We start from the raw sequence: 18,081 nt of genomic DNA, 5'->3' as shown, positions 1-18,081 counted from the left end.
AGGCATCTTCAATACAAGTGATTAAAAAGAAAAAGATTTTGATTCCTAGAAAACAGCAATTTGGCCTGTGTTGATTTTTATTCCAAATGTTTGTTTACGTAATGTACAATATACATTCAAAAAGTAATTTTGCTTCAACTTTCCTTTCTATAATATAGTGTTTTAGTATTCCCACAATGCCTCTCCTTCCCCAACACAAGCACAGTGATTTGTCTCAATGCTAAATCTACAAAGTAATAATGAGTGCACTGTATGTGTTTGAAACCAAACCATGAATGAAGCATTTGGAGACTTAATGTTTGAAAAAGATTCTGTTTTATATTTTCTTTACAGATGTTAAAATTTATAAACTTAAAAAACTATACCACACTGCTACATGTTTTCAAGTACATGCTGAATAATAAGGCCTGGGAGGCTTTTTTTTTTTTTTTTTATTTAATAGTAATCTAAAGCAGCAGCTATTGTAATGTAGAACAAAAATTCTACATCTGGACACACCTTCACAAATTTGTCATTTGCAGATTTGTAAAACTCATTATTAGATAATGCTGTTTTCAGGCTCTGGAAAACATGTAGACAGTGCAAATTGGTGTTCAGTTGGTGTCACTATTCATTGTCAAATTTCATTTAGAATGCTTCAATTTGTCAAATTGCTCATTTAGCAAATGCTTTCATGTATTATAAGATAGAATGCTCAATTATGCATATTTATTTTCAAATGCTTAACTGGGCAATAAAGTCTAACTTGAGGTTGAACTCTCTCTCATGCTTAATCACAACCTAAATGTAAAGGATATTTGTAAAGTCTGAATAAAATCTGGTTCACTCATTTTGGGTTAAGTATAAAGAAAAGTGTTTGTATGGTTAAAAGCAGAAACTGTTTGGTTTGGAATAAATGACTGATTCCAAGAAGGAAAAAAAAAAGATTCAAGACGTCAGCATATCTGTCTCAAAGGTTTACTTCCTAAGCTACCTGTCTTGGAAAAACACCTCAGGCTATTACCTAGAAAAAAAATCAGTGTAAAAACAGGATCCAGAGGAACCAACAAACAGCTGGTTCAATATAAGAGTGCAGAATAAGGAAGTCCCAAGTTGAGGGCAGGACACAAACATCTAGGCGACAATCTCTTTAGGGGAAAAAAGGCCTCCATCGTACATTATTGTTTGTCAACCAGAAAAGAAGAAAAACAATGGGGAAAAATGTCACATACTTCATAATTCTAACATGTAACAAAGAGAAATGTAACACTGATTGAAGCATTAAAAAGAATCCATGACTGCTGATGTTATAAGAACATTTTAATTTTCTTCAAGTGACTCATGAATTCTGAAAATAAAGTAGTTGATAAGGGAATGATAATATCGGAGCCACTAAACTGTTTGATTTTTAAGAGGATACAATGTTTTGATTTTTAAAAAAGTTTCTAAAAAATTACAAACTTTTCAAAAAGTTAATTTCAGAAATTAAGTAAGTTTTACGCTGGCTCAGTGTTCTAGCCCAGTACAAAAAAACAAAAAAACAAAACCAAAATGTGTTTCATCTTGACATATAAGTTGCCAATATTACACAAGACTTAAATCTGAGCATCATTAAAAAAAATAATAATTTAAACAAAAGTCTAGAAATAAGTTTTAAAAATCTCCTTCAAAAGCATGTTTTTCATGTAGTCATACCACTTTTATAAGACAAACACAAAAGATACTATTATGGTCTGGTTGCTTGGTTCTGTGACGAGATTTAATGTGCATTGAGTTTGTCAGTCAGCAACGATATACAGAATATAACCTGGAAGACCTACCTGTTGGCACAAGGGGTTAAGTCTCAGCACAATGAAGCTATCCGCAACTGCAGCACAGAGTTCAATCCCTGGCCAGGAAGCTAACCCACATGATGCAACAGACCTCTCCTGTCTTGCCTGCTTCTCCCCTCAGCAGTGTATCTCAGTCTATACACCTGTTCTGCTTCCCACCCTGTCTCTGGTGAATCCTCTCACCTCCGTTCTTCACCTCTGGCCTATACCCCAGCTCCTGTACGCATAAATAAGTAAAATAAATCTTTAAAAAAATACATATAACCTGGCAAGTGTAAGGGGGGAGCTAAACATCCAGGGAAAACATAGAGGGGAAGTAGAACTACTGAGGACATTTATAAGGTTATTCCTACACTCTTTTCCCCTTTTTTGGACAATTCTTAACCTAAAGCAGGAGGGTCTTGGCTTTGGGCAAGTAGTCTCACATTTCTGCCCACACCTTGGTTTGTCAGTACACAAGGGGAGGGAAAAGGAGATAGTCAATATTGTTACTGATGTACCTTTACAGTAACATTTCAATTGTGTATGGACTGAGAAAAACTGAAATAGTTAAAAACAAAAATTGGTCCTTTGGGATAAGTGATTGATTTCTAACTCCCCTCCCCCAAAAGAGTAAAGTCTTCAGGGAGATATAGTTTCAAAGGTTTACTTGCAAAGCTACCTTCTTAGAATATGTCAGACTATTATCTAGAAAAAATTAGTGTAATTTTTTTTACAATGATTGTGCTATTCCTATAGTATAAATATAAACTAAAAAAAAAAATCCACTAAAATAACCCAACTCTCTGGGAATCTAGAGAAACTGGAAACAAATAAATATAATGTAGAGATAAGCCCTTTAGAAACACACTCCTGTCACTAGAATCGTCAAAAACAAAGGCTAAATGATAATCTGATTGATTTCTCTGACTTGTCAGAACTTCACAAGAGCTTGCTGAAAGGTACAATCTGGCTATCCCCCTTCTGCCCACACTAATTTCCTCAGGAAGAAGAAAGGCAAAGGGAAAACAGAGAACTTTAGGAAAAGCTGCCTAAGTGACTGGCCACTGGACTGATTGCTGAGAACCAGAATTTGGGCCAGATGACTTCTCACCTGTAACATGAAAATCTACTGGTTTATGTAAATGTAAGTCATTTTGTTTCAGAAAAAAATAAAGGCATCTTTTGGTTTAGCACTGAAAAGACAAGAAATCCTTCAAAAAATGGACATTAAAGACCTGGGTTTAAATTTTGCAAAGGTCTTTTAAAATCCAGTGTATTTGTGATTAAGAGACTCTACAGTAGAGTCATTCATTTGTTAATAAAAATGTACAGTTGACAGCCCCACGTAAATATTGTCTTCAGTAAAAGAATGAATTTCAGTTAACAAGCATACTTTTCATTTCCAAGTATGCCCTCATTTCATGGCCTTTGTACTTCATTCCTTTTACCTTCTATCTATTCTTCTCAACCTTGTTTTCATTGCAAAAACATCTTCCTGACATATTTTACATATATTTCATTTCATTGTTTTGCCCCTTAGAAAATAAGATCCAGGAGGGTTACATAAACAGCAGAGGGTACAAAGCAAGTTTTCAATAACTATTTGCTAGAATAATGTAAAGTGATTTCATACATTTTGTGTCTGCCAGAGTAACAATTATATCACTTCAGCTTTTCAGATAAACTCAAAGTTACTGCTATAATGATGTAGCTTCAGTGGATAGAGTTTATTTTTTTTTTAATCTATACATATGATTGGTTCAGTATTTAAAGAATCATTAAGGGTTTAGAATCATTTATATTTACTTTTATTAATTTTAGGAAAATATAAGCTAAAGGATCATCTCTAATTTAAAGCAAAATTTTCACAGTTTACTTCATCTTCAAGAGTTAATAGCAGCATCAGAGTGAGGTGACAAATGATCTTAACAGAGGCATCAGTGTTACTCCCCCATTTCTGATAATTCTTTTTCTGACAACCTTTTTGGTTGTCCCTTTCATTTCCTTTACTTGGTTCACCATCATGAATCGTAGTTAAAAGGACTAATAGTAGAAAACTGATCATGATGATTAAAGCTCAGCTCTTTAAGTAAACATTTTTGTAATAAACCAAATAAAAGTGGAGATTACCAAACTGTGATACGTAAACTTTCAGTGGAAAAAAAAAACTTATCATGTAGAATAGAGTTTGAATAAATGAAAGAAGACAAACATAATTTCTTTGATGGCTTCTATACACCAAAAACTTCACAGGCATGATCTCATTTCCTTACAAAAACCCTAAAAGGGAAAGTCATTATCCTCATTTTACAGATGAAAAAACACACCAAGAGGCATGAAATCACATCAGCTGTTAAATAGCAGACCTGTGACTTTCAATCAGTTTTTGAGTTTCCAAACATCCATTTCTTTCCACTGAACAAGGCATTCTCAATCAAAGTGTGGTCCAAATACCTCTGCCAGTCATCAACATCCTTTCAAAGGATCTGAGGTTTACCCCTTTTCTTTTACAAATCTGTCTCCTGCCAAACTGTCTTCATATATTTCAATCAAAATCATATGTCACATTCACATTGAGTGAATACAATAGCAGACATGAACACCCAGCTAAACTTTAAGGAGATTTGCAAAAATATGAAATAATGCCATTGTTCTTACTAATTTTTAAGGTTGTTTTTCATAAAATACTGCCTTTATGTTAACACAATGACTTCATGATTATTTGAACAAATCACTAAATATTACAGAAATGTTCACATAATACTTAAAATAGCAATATTCCCCAAACTGCCAAATCAACATATCTGTATGACACAATTCCTATTAAAATCCAAACTGACTTCCTGGATGGTCTCACTCATAGCAGGAATTTAGAAAACCTAAATAAGGGACCAGGAAAAAGACTAATTAATACAAAGTAAAAATCAAAATCAACAAGCATCTATAAACCAGAGACACACTACAGGGGCGGGGGGGGGGAGGAGGAAGGACTAGGGTCAAAATAAGGGGGGGTGCAACTGTATGGGGAAACCAAAATGACCAAAATGAAAAGCATACATTGTGCAAAAATGCAAAATGATGTAAGAATTATTTAAGATAAAATATTAATTAAAAAAATCCAAACTGACTTCTTTGCAGAAATTGGCATTTTGAGATATAAAAGGGATTCAGAATAGGCAAAATGGTACTGAAAAACTGGGACTCACAGGTCCCAATTTCAAAATTTGCTACAGTTACACAAACAGTGGTACTGGCATAACAACAAACATATAACTATAACTCAATGGAATAGAAATTGAGAATTGAGAAATAACCTCCTACATTTATGGTCAACTAAGGTGCCCAGACAGTTCAACGGGAGAAAGAATAGTACTTTCGAAAAATGTTGCTGAGGCAAAAACTGGATATCCATACATAAAAAAACGAACTTACACCCAAACCTCATATCATACACAAAAATTAACTCAAAATAAACCAAGGTCATCTACATCACAGAAGGTGTACCTTCCAAGTTGGTGGTCTTCGCTTTTACTTTTGACTTCCTCACAATCCTCCCTCACTGCTTTACAACATTTAATGTTTTTGTATTTATATGAAGACACAGAAATAGTGAAACTTAAAGACTTAAATCACTTTCTTCCCCCAGATGATTTCTCATTTACTAGTTTTATGTCTGTACATGATAACAACTTTTACTTCATCTTATTCATAATCAGCAACTGAAAATGTAAATATTGAATTGAAAAATGAATGCATAGCATTTTATAAAATCTTTTATATAGCAACTGGAAAATGAACAATATAGATCCTTTCTATTGATAGTTTTTAATGAAGAGGGATTGGGAAGTTAAGGGGCAATCAACCTTAATAAAAGGAGAATGAGGAGAGAATTGGCACTTAGGGAAATAAGACCTACAACAAACCATACCTTGGATAATTTTTATGTAGAGGTATTTTTATGGTAGTCAGATGCATGGGAACACGATTTTGTAAAAATAATACAAATGAACAATATGAAATATAAGATGGCATTTTGCAGAGGATACTTGATTAAAAACAGATACTCTTTTTAGTACTACATAAGAACATATTAATGTAATGGGTATTTTTTGAAGCTCACTTTTTCATTTTTTAAAAAAATACAGATTCATAGAAAGTTTTTGACAAAAAATAGTACACTAAGGTTCCATGTACTCTTCATCCAGTTTCCTCCAATGACTATATCATCCAATATCAAAATCAGAGGTTGACATTATCAAAATCCATAACCTCAGTTAGATTTTGCCAGTTTCACATGCATTCCTTAGTTTTCCTCCAATTTTATCAGATATACAGATGCATGCCACCACACCACAGTCAATATAAAGAACTCTTCCATCACCACAAGGATTACTTATGCTCCTACCTTTAGTCACAACCTATTGGCTTTTACCATCCCCATTTCTAATACTTGGTAATCACTAATCTGGTTCTCTATAATTTTGCCATTTCAAGATCATACCAATGGAACTACATGGTTGTTCCACTTTATGATTGTTTTTATATTTGGCAAAATTCCTTTGAGATCCATCCAGGTTGTTGCATCTATCAATGATTTGTTCCTTTTTTAACCATTTGCTCATTTAAAGATATTTGGGTTGTGTGCAGTAAAAAGATTTATTTTTAAACACAGCAATTCATTAATAGGCAAATTCTTTCTTAAGACTTTCAAAATAAGAACCTGATCCCCATTTAAGCAACTGTTTGGCATACATATACAGAGACTACCTCTTACTCCAATATTAAAATTTAAATCCTATAGCTTCCCTACCCAATTAGGGTCAAGACAGCAAATTAAAACGAGTATAAAAGTTAAATTTCTAACTTCCACTCTAAGGTGATATTTTAACCAGTATGGAACTTCTTTCATATATAAGACAGGATAATAAAGTTAACTGCACATTCAACACACAAAGGTAATTTATATCTGTTGTCAAACAAACTAAAGTCAGGAGAAGTCAAATTATAAATCCTTAAATCCTTAGACAAGATATCAAATGACTGCCTTTTCAAGAAGGTCAAGAATAAAAACAAATGTGGTTTGTTTTTCCTTTCTTTTCCAGAGGACGCAGTGTTAGGAGTTGTAGTTGAAGACATTAGTGAAACAGGCTATATGAACAACCATTTAAACATGGTATTTGGTCTTGTACTTATGAAATAAGGCTCAAATCCTTACAACTCACCTAGAAGAGAACTTACTGGTAGGAATTATTAAAAAAAGTTAAATATCTGTAAGAAGGCAAAAAAGAAAGAATTCTACGTGAAGGCTTTCAAGAAACAGGAAAAAAATTGGTAGACATGTGTGGAGACTAAGAACAGGTAAGAAGAGAAAAAACAATTGACAGATAAAATCTGGGAATAAAAACGCAAATTGATGGAAAATAAGGTAGAGAACTAGCTTTGTGTCAAGATTAAATAACTCATCGCTTATCTCAACCATCAGCCAATGACTAATTGAATTAAATTCTGGAAAAGATACACATGTTCATGTCTTATCAAGTACAAATAAATTTGTTTAATTATATAACATATCCTTATTTAGTAAGCAAGATAACTTAATGAAAATTTTGTTTAATTTGATTTGATTCTTTGGACATGTCCATATTATTAGTAAACATCAGAATTCATAGGAATTGAGTGGAAGATTATTTTACTTTTTTACAGAAGGATTACTATTATATTGAGAAAAAACAGACACACTCCTCTTTATGATAGGCATATTAGTTTAGCTATCTTAATTTATAAGTAGAAAGGTATCATAACTGTATGTAGGTGTGACTATGAAGACAGAGTATTGATTCTGCGGTTTGCAGCTGCATTAGCTATTTGAAAAGTTCATTACTGTCTGTAACCATACTTTTTTGATCAGGGGCTAGCCTATATATTTACAGTAGATTATGAAAGCTTTAAAATTAAAATGTTCTACAAGTTACCTGTGTATTTATTACAAACAATATATATATATTACAAAACCCATTAAATCTTAAGTGTTTATTATCACTTAATAAAAAAGGGGAAAAAATTACCAACTTTCAGTGTTTCTTCATTTAAGGCATTAAAACTTAATGTTAACTCCAATGTTTATAATTAGGTATTCTAAAGTGCCAGCACAAGAAAATCTTTTATTACTTGGCAAGACCTAGCAAAACAGGACTTCTGCATAACTGAAAAAACTTATTTCAATTTTATAAAATTTCTACTGCTGCTGCCACATAAGGCCCTTCGAAGGAGCACCCAACTGTACTGGATTCATTAATTTGGGAGGTTTACCATAGTATTATGTATCTGAGCTCATTATTCAGGATAAGATGCAGCTACCTTAAAACGTGGCCAGAAATTACTGTCAGAAAAACTTAATAATATAACTGTTTTCATTAAAGGTTGTACAGCTAACTGTACAAAACTCCAAGGATACTATTATGTATGAAGACCCAGCACATTTTTGGAAGGAACAGTATCTAGCATATTGTTTCACAGAAGAGAAACACTCAAATAATGGTAAATAATGAGAATGAAAAACAAAAGCAACAAATCCATATTCAGACTATGGCCACAATGAATTAAAATGATTTGCTTAATCTTAATTCTGTATTAAAGAGCTCAACTGTTGCTTTCCAAAGGCCTGGTAGCACAATGAAACTGGACAGCAACTATATAAATTAGATCTTGAAACACAAGATTTGCACAATAATTTCCCACCGTGAATTGGAGTATACTTTCATTCCAAATAATACATTTGAAATATATTTCAAACATCGCATTTTAATGCAAACTCCAAATAGTATTCTATAAAAACTCTTCAGTATCTTATGTCCAATTTATTATATATCTTTCACTTTGAAAATAACCAGCAAAGTCACTATATAAGTGAAAATCCACATACTATTCTTCACTAACAGAACATATTCTGAGGCAGCAACATCTTGGGAGTACAAATAAGCTCATTCTGTAAATATGTATGAAAATAACAATCACTCATATTATGTGTTACACACTCTGCTAGGGACTTTTCATACTTCATCTCAAATCCTTACATCTCTATGAGTTAAGTTTTATCATCCTATTTTACAGATGAAGAAAGTGAACTAAAACTCACAGAGGTGTCCCATAACTAATAAGAGAATGTAGAAGTTGCCTATATTTTCATCAGTCCTTTCTGAGATGTGGAAGTAATTTATATAATTATATATATAACTCATATATATACAATTTATCAGTTAACCAGTAAGTTTTCAAGAATGCTATACTGGGCCTCCCTGGTGGCACAAGGGGTTAAGACACAACCTAAGAAGCTATCTGCAGCCACTGCAGCGACAAGTTTGATCCCCAGCCAGGGAGCTACCCACATGGTGCAGCAGACCTCTCCTGACTGGCCTGCTGCTCCCCTCAGCAGTGTATTTCAGTCAATCTGCCTGTTCTGTTCCCCACTCTGTCTCTGGTGAATCCTCTCATCACCCCCACCCCACACTTCTGGCCTGTACCCCAGTTCTTGTATGCATAAATAAATAAATCTTTTAAAAAATGCTATACTGAGCAATATAATCTTATGGGTATTTTGCTGAGACAGAAGGGACTTACCTTTCAGGATTACATTTTTTAAAACTATTTTAATTTAATGCACACCCAAATTCAGAACCTAATCCAGGTTCTGAATCTCTGGTTTAATGTCAATTCTATATCTAGATGTTATGGAATATGGAAGATAATTAAGCCATTGTAGCCTTCTCAAGACTCAAAAGAAATGATCTAACACAAGTCAAAACTCAGGTACTTCTACAGATACCAAGTCACAGAAGTGGGCCTAAATTTTATCTCTGACTACGAAAAACCTAATACAAATGATAGAATCCATTATTTAAGGTATTCATCCAAGCAAAAAAAAAAAAAACAAGGAGTGAAAAAAATCAGCAGTCAGTATGTGAGAAAGAAGAATTTACTTTGCAAATATGGTCAGATATGCCAAATTTGGTTAAACTGATATGTGTCCAATTACTCCAAACATACTGGTAGACTAGTATATTAAATATTACATAGACCTCACTGACTCACATAATATAAATGGCTGGACTTCCAGTTTGCCTTTAACCATCTTTTCATTACTTAAAATTTCACTTGTAATCAATGACATTAAGTTAAAAACAAGGAGTTTCTTCAGAATTACAGTTAGATCAATTATAATATTGAAGATGCATACATTTTGTCTTTTTCTGAAAACTCTTACAGGCGACTTACTAAGTCTTACTCTACACCTTTTTCTTCGTTCATTTGCTATCCCAGGACAATTACACACAGGGCATGGTAGGTTCAACAATTTAATTTTTCTACAAAAGCTCAAACAACAGAGGCACTCTTCTGCACGGAATAACAAAAAAAAAAAAAAGAATCACGGCCTCGATGAAAAACTTCAAACACAACAAGGATCTGGGGGGACAGTCCAAGGTTCAACCACACTAGGTGTAAATCTGATCCCCTGGGTCTGTAGCACTGACAGTCATTCAACTTTCTTTTTCATATTCCCATTGTGCTTTTTCTGGTACCACAACAAGATGCACCTACAGTTTCATCAACCGGTCGGAACGCCTTATTACCTTTCCAAAAATTTTACCGGTGCGAGGACGGGGGCCAAGGGAGGGGGCGGGGGGCCAGGGGCACCCGCGCGAGTCACAGGAGAGAGCAGAAGCACGCAGGGCACACGCTCCTGGCAGGCCTGCTGGGGCTGGCTCCTGTGTCCCTGGGGCTGCGAGGGCAGCAGCAGCAGCCATGGCAGGGACTCGGGAACCTTTCCCCTGCCTCCTCGGCTAGGCCTCGAGGGGTTTGCTTTTCACTTGGCCCCCGGGTGGGGGCGGTGGGCGCAAGGTGGTGGCTGCAGCCGCAGCCGCAGCAGCGGGCCAGGGGAGCCGGGTCCCCCGGAATCCGACCTCCGGCGGGCTGGCAGCAGCAGCAGCAGCAGCAGCAGCAGCACCTCAGCGCGGCCCCGGCTGCAACGCCGAGGCTCGGCGGGGAAGGCCACCTTTCCACACACATCTTTCCCCGCTGCCTCCTGCTCCGTTAGCGCTACCGGTCGGCGGGCGGGGGAGGGGAGCGAGGCGCGTTATTCCCGGGGTGCTGAAGGGGGGAGGGGAGGGCATTTCTTACCCGCGTTACTGAGGAGGAGGAGGAGGCGGTTGGAGCGCGGCGCGTGGGGCGACGGCGGGGTTGGGTGGGTGCAAGTAAGAGTCTTACGAAAGGGAATTAACCCCATCACCAGCCCGGACACCGGCTCCAGCGGCAGCCGCGGCTGGCAGAATCCCGCCCCTTCCCACCGCGCACTAGCCCCGCCCCTTCGTTCTCTTTGAGGGGGAGCCGGCAGCTCATAGGTTGGATGGCCTCAGAATGACATGACGACTATCCAGTCAGGACTGCAAAAACTACCTTTTCTCCACCCCTTTATCGCCTCCGGAGCAGCGGGAGAGCCGTGCCAAGTATTTCTCCACCCTCAAAGGAGAAAGGACCAATCGGTGATGAGGAACCGCCCTTGAAGGACGCGAGGGACAACCAATGAGGAAACTAAGGGGACAGCCATTTTGCCCACTTGTGAAACAGCCACCTTTTCCCACGAGTTAGGTCCGGAGGTAGGGGAGTTTGGGGAGTTTCTGCTGACCTGGAGGTACTGGGAAGACAACCATATTTCTTCGAGAAGAATTTATGGTGCTTTATAAGAATAAAGGAAAATCTTCATCCTACATGTGGGTGGAAGTGAGGAATACTGATTCAGGTCTTAGCTCCTCCCCTTAGCGGTAACGGGTTCTAACCCGAACACCTGGTTTCACTAGCGTCGGGGGGAGAAGGCGGGAGGACTGTCCTTTACGGCCCAGGGCGGACTACAGTTCCCAGCATGCCTTGCTCCCACCCGCAGCCTTGTCTCCGTTTACTTCCTGCGATGCCTGACGGGAATGGTAGTTTCTAGGAAGAGACAAGAGAAACTTTTGAATGATTTGGAGTTGGGGCAGGCAATTAGTTGTGCAAACCTGTAGTGAACCCATTTCGCCGCTCTTACTGAAGAGAGAAGGCTAACTAGTAGTCAGAAGAGTTTTCTGAGGACGTTTGCAGAGGTTTTAGAGTCCTGGAATTTGAATTATCTTACTTTCAGTTTGGCCCTCTTAAGTCACTTCCGCTTTGGGGCGGACACTTGCCAAACCTGTGGCGGGAGTTGGAGATTCTGCAGCGACTGCACCAGGTGTGGTGGTCCGGGACTGGCTGGCGGGCTAGGTTGTAGTTTTCTGCCCAAGAGCTAGGAAATGGAGCTGAATGTCAATGTATTTAAGGAAGTGTGAGTGAAATGGGGTGAGGCTTAGTTTCACAAGCCATTCTCCACCCCTGGCCTTCAAACCCAGAGTCCCACATTTCTTGTGTCTTGCCTTGCTCGCTTTAGATTGCACCCAGAGCAGAGGATTCCTCTGCTTCTAGCCACTGAGCCTGAAGCACAGCTTCACGTTCTGTTTGATTAGGAAGAATGGGCTCAGTTGTGAGCTAACTTCCCATTATTTTACAAAACTTCTAAAGGTTGATTTGAAGGAGAAAAGCTACCGAAGGTGTCAAGAGTGATAGAACCTAAGAATAGTTCTATTAGTTTTTGTTGTTTTGTTTTGTTTTTTAAAGCTTGCATCAAAAAGTGGCGACTTCTTGGTACTCCCCTTGCCCTGGCCTGGCCCTGCGGGAAATGAACTGATGAATGAAGTCATCATTGTAAAGATTTCGGATCCTGTAGTCTACAGAGGTAAATTTTAGGCTCTGGTTTGGGCCCCTCCCCTCGGGATGCAAAGTTGACTATATCTTTGTTGGACGTCCCTTTCCGGTACCTTGGAAAACTTATTGCATAAAGGGGATGCAGAGAGAGTTAACGGGGAAAGGCCTTCCCTCCTCCAGCTTGATGGCTTTCATTCCTAAACTTTTCCCCATCATTTTGAGTGAGAGTTTCTGAGTTAAATTTTAACTCAGTATTCCTTATAGTTTCACGAAGACTTTCTCTTATAAATAATGTTGTAAATATTTATTGAATACCTAATCTATACTAGGTACAATACCAGACTTTGGATATAAAGCAGTGCCGCCCCCCCAAAAAAACCCTTAAGGTTCCTAATACAAAACCAGTGACACAAGACCTAGGCCAAACAAAATTGATGGTACTGGTACTTGTTCTTTAATCTCTTTAAACCATTTTCATTATTCATGTGTTGTGCATTATTTGACCTCTTTTCCATTATGTGGGTGGATAATACATTAATAAGTGTATTTTTATTTCTATTTTGTTACTGAAGCATTGATAAAGTCTTTGTTCAATATTAATTTGTATTGTTTATTCACCAACTAGATGATAAGTTATATAGTATAATCCTTTTAGATCTAGGAATGTAATCATGCCTTTCAGCCACTTTTGTGGATCCACCAGGCAAAGTGTTCTCTGCTTTTTGAATGCAGTTGGGGTTCTCAGTTTAATCTAGCTATATGGTCTTTTCTGAGGATTTAGTTTTTTTTGTGTATGAGTTCTTCCAAAGTAAATCAAGTCAGTAAATATTAGTGATGGTTGTCATTTCATTGTGTTACTTTACCTCTGAGCCAAGAATAAGTGCTTTAAAGTACATTTTCTCTGCAACAATCTACATGAAATGTTACCTGTTATAGTGGAAGAAATTGGGGACTCAGTAAAGTTAAATAACATGTTAAGGTCCTCAGCAGTAATATATCCCTCTATATGTCAGACGCTTAGTGAGAAAGAAATGTAAAATCCATTCTGAGATTCCGGAACCAGTGGTGACAGTCCCTTCCTATTTTCAGCCATCACTTTCAGTGTATGAAATATGTAATCACTGTACTTAACAGCATAGGAAAATATAAAAAAGAAAGTAAAGGTCATCTGTAATCCTATCACCTAGAGAAACCTATGTTAAATTTTGGTGAGTATCCTCATAGATATCTAAATACACACATACTTATGTTGTTATACTAATTTCCTCTTGTAAACATCCTTTTTAGCTCAGCTTAACTCTACATTGGTCTTTGCATGACCTAATAATATATATATATATTTTAAAGATTTATTTATTTATTTATACAAGCACTGGGTAGTCAGAAGCGCGGGAGGGTGAGAGAATTCACCAGAGCCAGAGCGGGGAGCAGAGCAGGCAGAAGGACTGAAGTACACTGCTGAGGGAAGCAGCGGGCGGCAGGAGAGGTCTGCGCGCCATGTGGGACCCTCCTCCGGTGGCCGGGGAGCAACCGGGAATCAAACCGGCGCTGCAGAGGTTGCGGGCAGCTTCACAACCCAGCGCTCAACCGCTGCGCCACTGGGGAGGCCCTAATAATATTTTTGATGACTATCTGGTATTTCATTGTATGTCTCTAATATTACCAGTTAGTTCTTAGCTGATGAAGTTTTTGTATTATTTTCTGTTAAGTTTTTTTGTAGTAAAAAACAAAATTAACCATCTTAACCCTTCGTAAGTGTACATGCACCTTGTTATACAACAGATCTCTGGAATTTTCCATTTTGCAAAATTGAAATTCTTTACTCATTGAAAAACCATTTCTATTTTCCTTTCCTCATCCAGCACTGACAGCCACCATTCTACTTTCTGTTAAGAATTTGACTGTTAGTATTTGTCTTTCTGTGAGGGTCTCATTTTACTTAGCATAGTTCCTCAAGATTTGCCCAGATTGCAGCATATGAGCTTTCACCTCTTAGCTATTTTGAATAATGCTACTGTGAACATGGGTGTATAAATAACCTTTTCAGGATCCAGATTTTATTTCTTTTGAACATATATCTCAAAAATGGAATTGCTGGGTCAATTATTAGCTGTTAAAAGCAATGCAGTCATGTGCACTATCTGCCTTATCCTTTATTTCTGTTTTTTAAAGATTTATTTATTTATGTGTACAAGAGCTGGGACAGCCTGAGGTATGGAGGGTGAGAGGATCCACCAGAGACAGAGTGGTGAACAGAACAGGCAGATTGAAGAAAGTACATTGCTGAGGGGAGCAGCAGGCTTATCAGGAGAGGTCTGCTGCCCCATGTGGGCTTTTCCCTAGCCTACAGGGGATGGAACTCATGTTGCAGAGCTGCGGATTGCTTCATAGTGTGGTGCTTAACCCCCTTGCACCACCAGGGTGGCCCTCTGACTTATCCATTAAATCTAACTTTTTTATAACCTCTCAGCCCCTCTCCAAGTACTTCAAATTGAACATTTCCCCTAATTCTGTACCTCTTTTCTTTATTTTCTATTTCACATGCTTATTTGGTCATGAAATATTTATTGATCACTTTCTAAGAGGGGTACTGTATAATGGTCAAGAGAATCAACTCCAGGATGCCCAGCTTTGAATCTCAATTCTGCCATTTATCCCTTGGGTGACTTTGGGTACACCTTAGTGAATGAAATTTCTGTCCCTTAATTTTCATATCTGTAAGACAGAGACTGTAGAATACCTACCTCAAAGGCTGTTTAATAAATGACTTAACATATGTTAAGTAAATGACTTAATATATTTAAAACACATAAGATTTGCCTAGCACATAGTGTGTGTTGTTTTGTTAATATCATTGTTTCTGTTACCTTGGCTGATGGTAGAGTGCTGAAGTAAAACAATGATGGGCCAAGTCAGTTTATGGCCCTTGCCTTTATGAAGCCATTCTAATAAAAGAGTGAAATAAAATTCAAGTGAACAAATCAAAATAATTGCCAATGACAGTAAGTGTTTTAAGAAAACCAACAGATATTAGGGAAAATGAGGGTGGGGGTGTCCAATTGTGAGCTATTGCAGCATGACAGTTAAGTAGTGATAATTTCGGATGGATGATGGTGATGGGACTGGTAATAAGTGGATTTAATTTGATGGCTAAGGTAGATGGAGAAATGAAAAACCCAGGTTCTGGTTTTAGTAACTTGCATGGTTGTGGTATTATTGAGAGATTGGGCAGGGAGTAAGCAAGTACTTTGGTTTGGACATTTGGGTTAGAAATGTTTGTAAGATACCTAAAATGTCAGGTAGGTAATTGATATAGGCAACTAAAACTAAAGAGATTATAATTGGTATTACCTGGATTATTTGCTATGGTCTTCTCAAGGGTTGTCTCTGCTCCCACATCCATTCTTCCAAATATGACAAGGTAATCTTGTACAAGGTAATCTTGTAAAATAGTGACCTGACTAACCTCTTGGAAAGTTTCCCAATTCCTTCCAGAATAAGGTTCAAGATCTTTTAGCATGGGCTATGAGAATCTCTCTGACCTGTCCCTAACACTTGTCAAGAGTGTTATTCTTTGCCTATACTAAGCACCTTAGGATTTTCTTAAACTTTGTGCTTATGCAAATACAGTTTCATTCAGCCTAAAATATTCTTATCTTGATTCACCTGCAAGCACCACTCTTCAAGTTTCAAAGAGTTATATCAAAAATTTAAATAAGATCTATATACCAAGGAATTTTTTCTTCTAAGTGAAACTTTGATACTTGTTACCTTACATAGCCAACACTCCTACTTATGTAGGAGATCTTGTATATATTCATATTTAGATACATGTATATATACAAATATATGCTTATTTTATAGCCCTTACTGCATTGTATTGCAATTATTTGTTTACAGTTTTCATTTTTTTCCTAGATTGGGCTCAGCAGTAAGATTTTAATGGCACATATTCATCCTTGTATACCTTTTGCAGTTATCTCACATAAAGGTGTTCAATTAAGTATTTGTTGAATAAGTGATTTTAAGAGGCAGTGTTGCATAGTGGCAGAAATTCAGACTTACAAATTAGACCAATCTGAGTTCCAGATTTAATATCACCCATGCTAACTGTGAAAACTTGAGTAAATTATTTAACATCGTGGAACCTCAAGTTTCATGTCCTTAAAATGAAGATGATATTACTTATGTTTGTGAGTTGTTTTGAAAATTGCAGGAGGGCCTCCTGGGTGGGGTGGTGCAAGGGGTTAAGCACAGCACTGTAACGCTTATTCCAGCCTCTGCAGCATGAGTTCAATACCCTGCCAGCTAGGGAGCTACTCACATGGCTTAGCAGACCTCTCCTATCTCACCCACTGCTCCCCTCAGCAGTGTATTTCAGTCAGTTGCCTGTTCTGTTCCCTAATCTGTCTGGTGAATCCTCTCGCCCCCCACACCTCTGGCCTGTGTCCCAGTTCTTGTATGCATAAATAAAATAAATCTTAAAAAAAAAAAAGAAAATTACAGGAGATTTCCTAAAATCTATCCTAGTGCTTCACAGAAGGTCACTCAATAAGTATTTTATCATTACTGTGAAAATGGTTGACCATAGAGTGAAAGAATCTGGTGTCCTTGCTATAAAAGTAAGTGATATAGATATGGCAATTTAAAAAACCCCATAAATGATTTTAAAAATATCAAATGATGCTATAATTTAATGAAATTTAATATGACATTTTATTAACAAAAACATGATTTCAATTTATTAAACTGAGGTTGTAGCTTACTGGTAATCAATAAGTATATGAGATATAAACATGTAAACAAAATGTACATTTTGGTAAGCATGGAGTATGTTTAAATAAAATAGTATATTCCCAAGTCCTAATTGAATCTGACAAGTTCCTATGATTGAATATGACTTTGTGCATAATCATTTTGCAAATATTTGAGTAGCTCTACAGACATCTTTATTCTTTATCTTTTTAGACTCATAGTCACAGACTGTTTTTTGTCTAAGCGTATGGTTTCTGGAAATGATATACTTGAAAGCAGAGGTGTGTATTAGACTATAATCACCAATAAATTGCAGGCACTGGCAATTTATTCTAGTCAAATTTGTATGCCCAATAACAAAGTTAGAATTATTAGTGTTATTACATGGTTACTTCTGTACTAACTTAACTGGGCAGAGGTATTTAATGAGATTACTCTGATACTTTTCCTAAATCCAGTTCCAGTGCCAAAGATCACTCTTGTCTATTTCAGCCTAACAATAGGTTTCTATCTTTGGTACTGTCCGCTGGTTTTACTGAACTCTATTCTTTACTCAAGAGTTTTATAACTGTTAAGAGGATAGTAGGGATGCCCACTTATTGGTGTTTATGGAGAATATTTTCAGACACCTCTGAGTCATATATCATTTCTAAATCCAGTTTCCTAGTGAAGCCCTGGGACTTTGTCTTTTACAAACAGTTATCTCCTGTCTTTTGTTGATGGTATTGTCCTTTACTGGTAGTTTGAAATGTAAGTTACATCATTGCCC

At 37.0% G+C, this 18,081-nt stretch overlaps 1 protein-coding gene across 7 annotated transcripts in view; it reads left to right on the top strand.

The window, feature by feature from the left end:
- Positions 1-11,200: 11,200 nt before the first annotated feature.
- The window catches only part of ZRANB3 (zinc finger RANBP2-type containing 3), a 183,897-nt gene continuing 177,016 nt past the window's right edge, over positions 11,201-18,081 (top strand). For 3 of the 7 annotated variants that reach the window (XM_054699682.1, XM_037523281.2, XM_037523283.2), the window contains exons 1-2: positions 11,595-12,048; positions 12,471-12,588. The gene's annotated coding sequence lies outside the window, so the exon portion shown is untranslated. The other 4 variants (XM_054699683.1, XM_054699685.1, XM_054699684.1 and 1 more) reach the window with 4 other exon arrangements.

This window comes from Talpa occidentalis, unplaced genomic scaffold (genome assembly GCF_014898055.3).
Source record: "Talpa occidentalis isolate TD23 unplaced genomic scaffold, MPIMG_talOcc4v2.1 talOcc4.3, whole genome shotgun sequence".
NCBI classification, from domain to species: Eukaryota; Metazoa; Chordata; class Mammalia; order Eulipotyphla; family Talpidae; genus Talpa; species Talpa occidentalis.
Note: the sequence above shows the minus strand (reverse complement) of the source record. Positions and strands in the feature narration are given on the sequence as shown.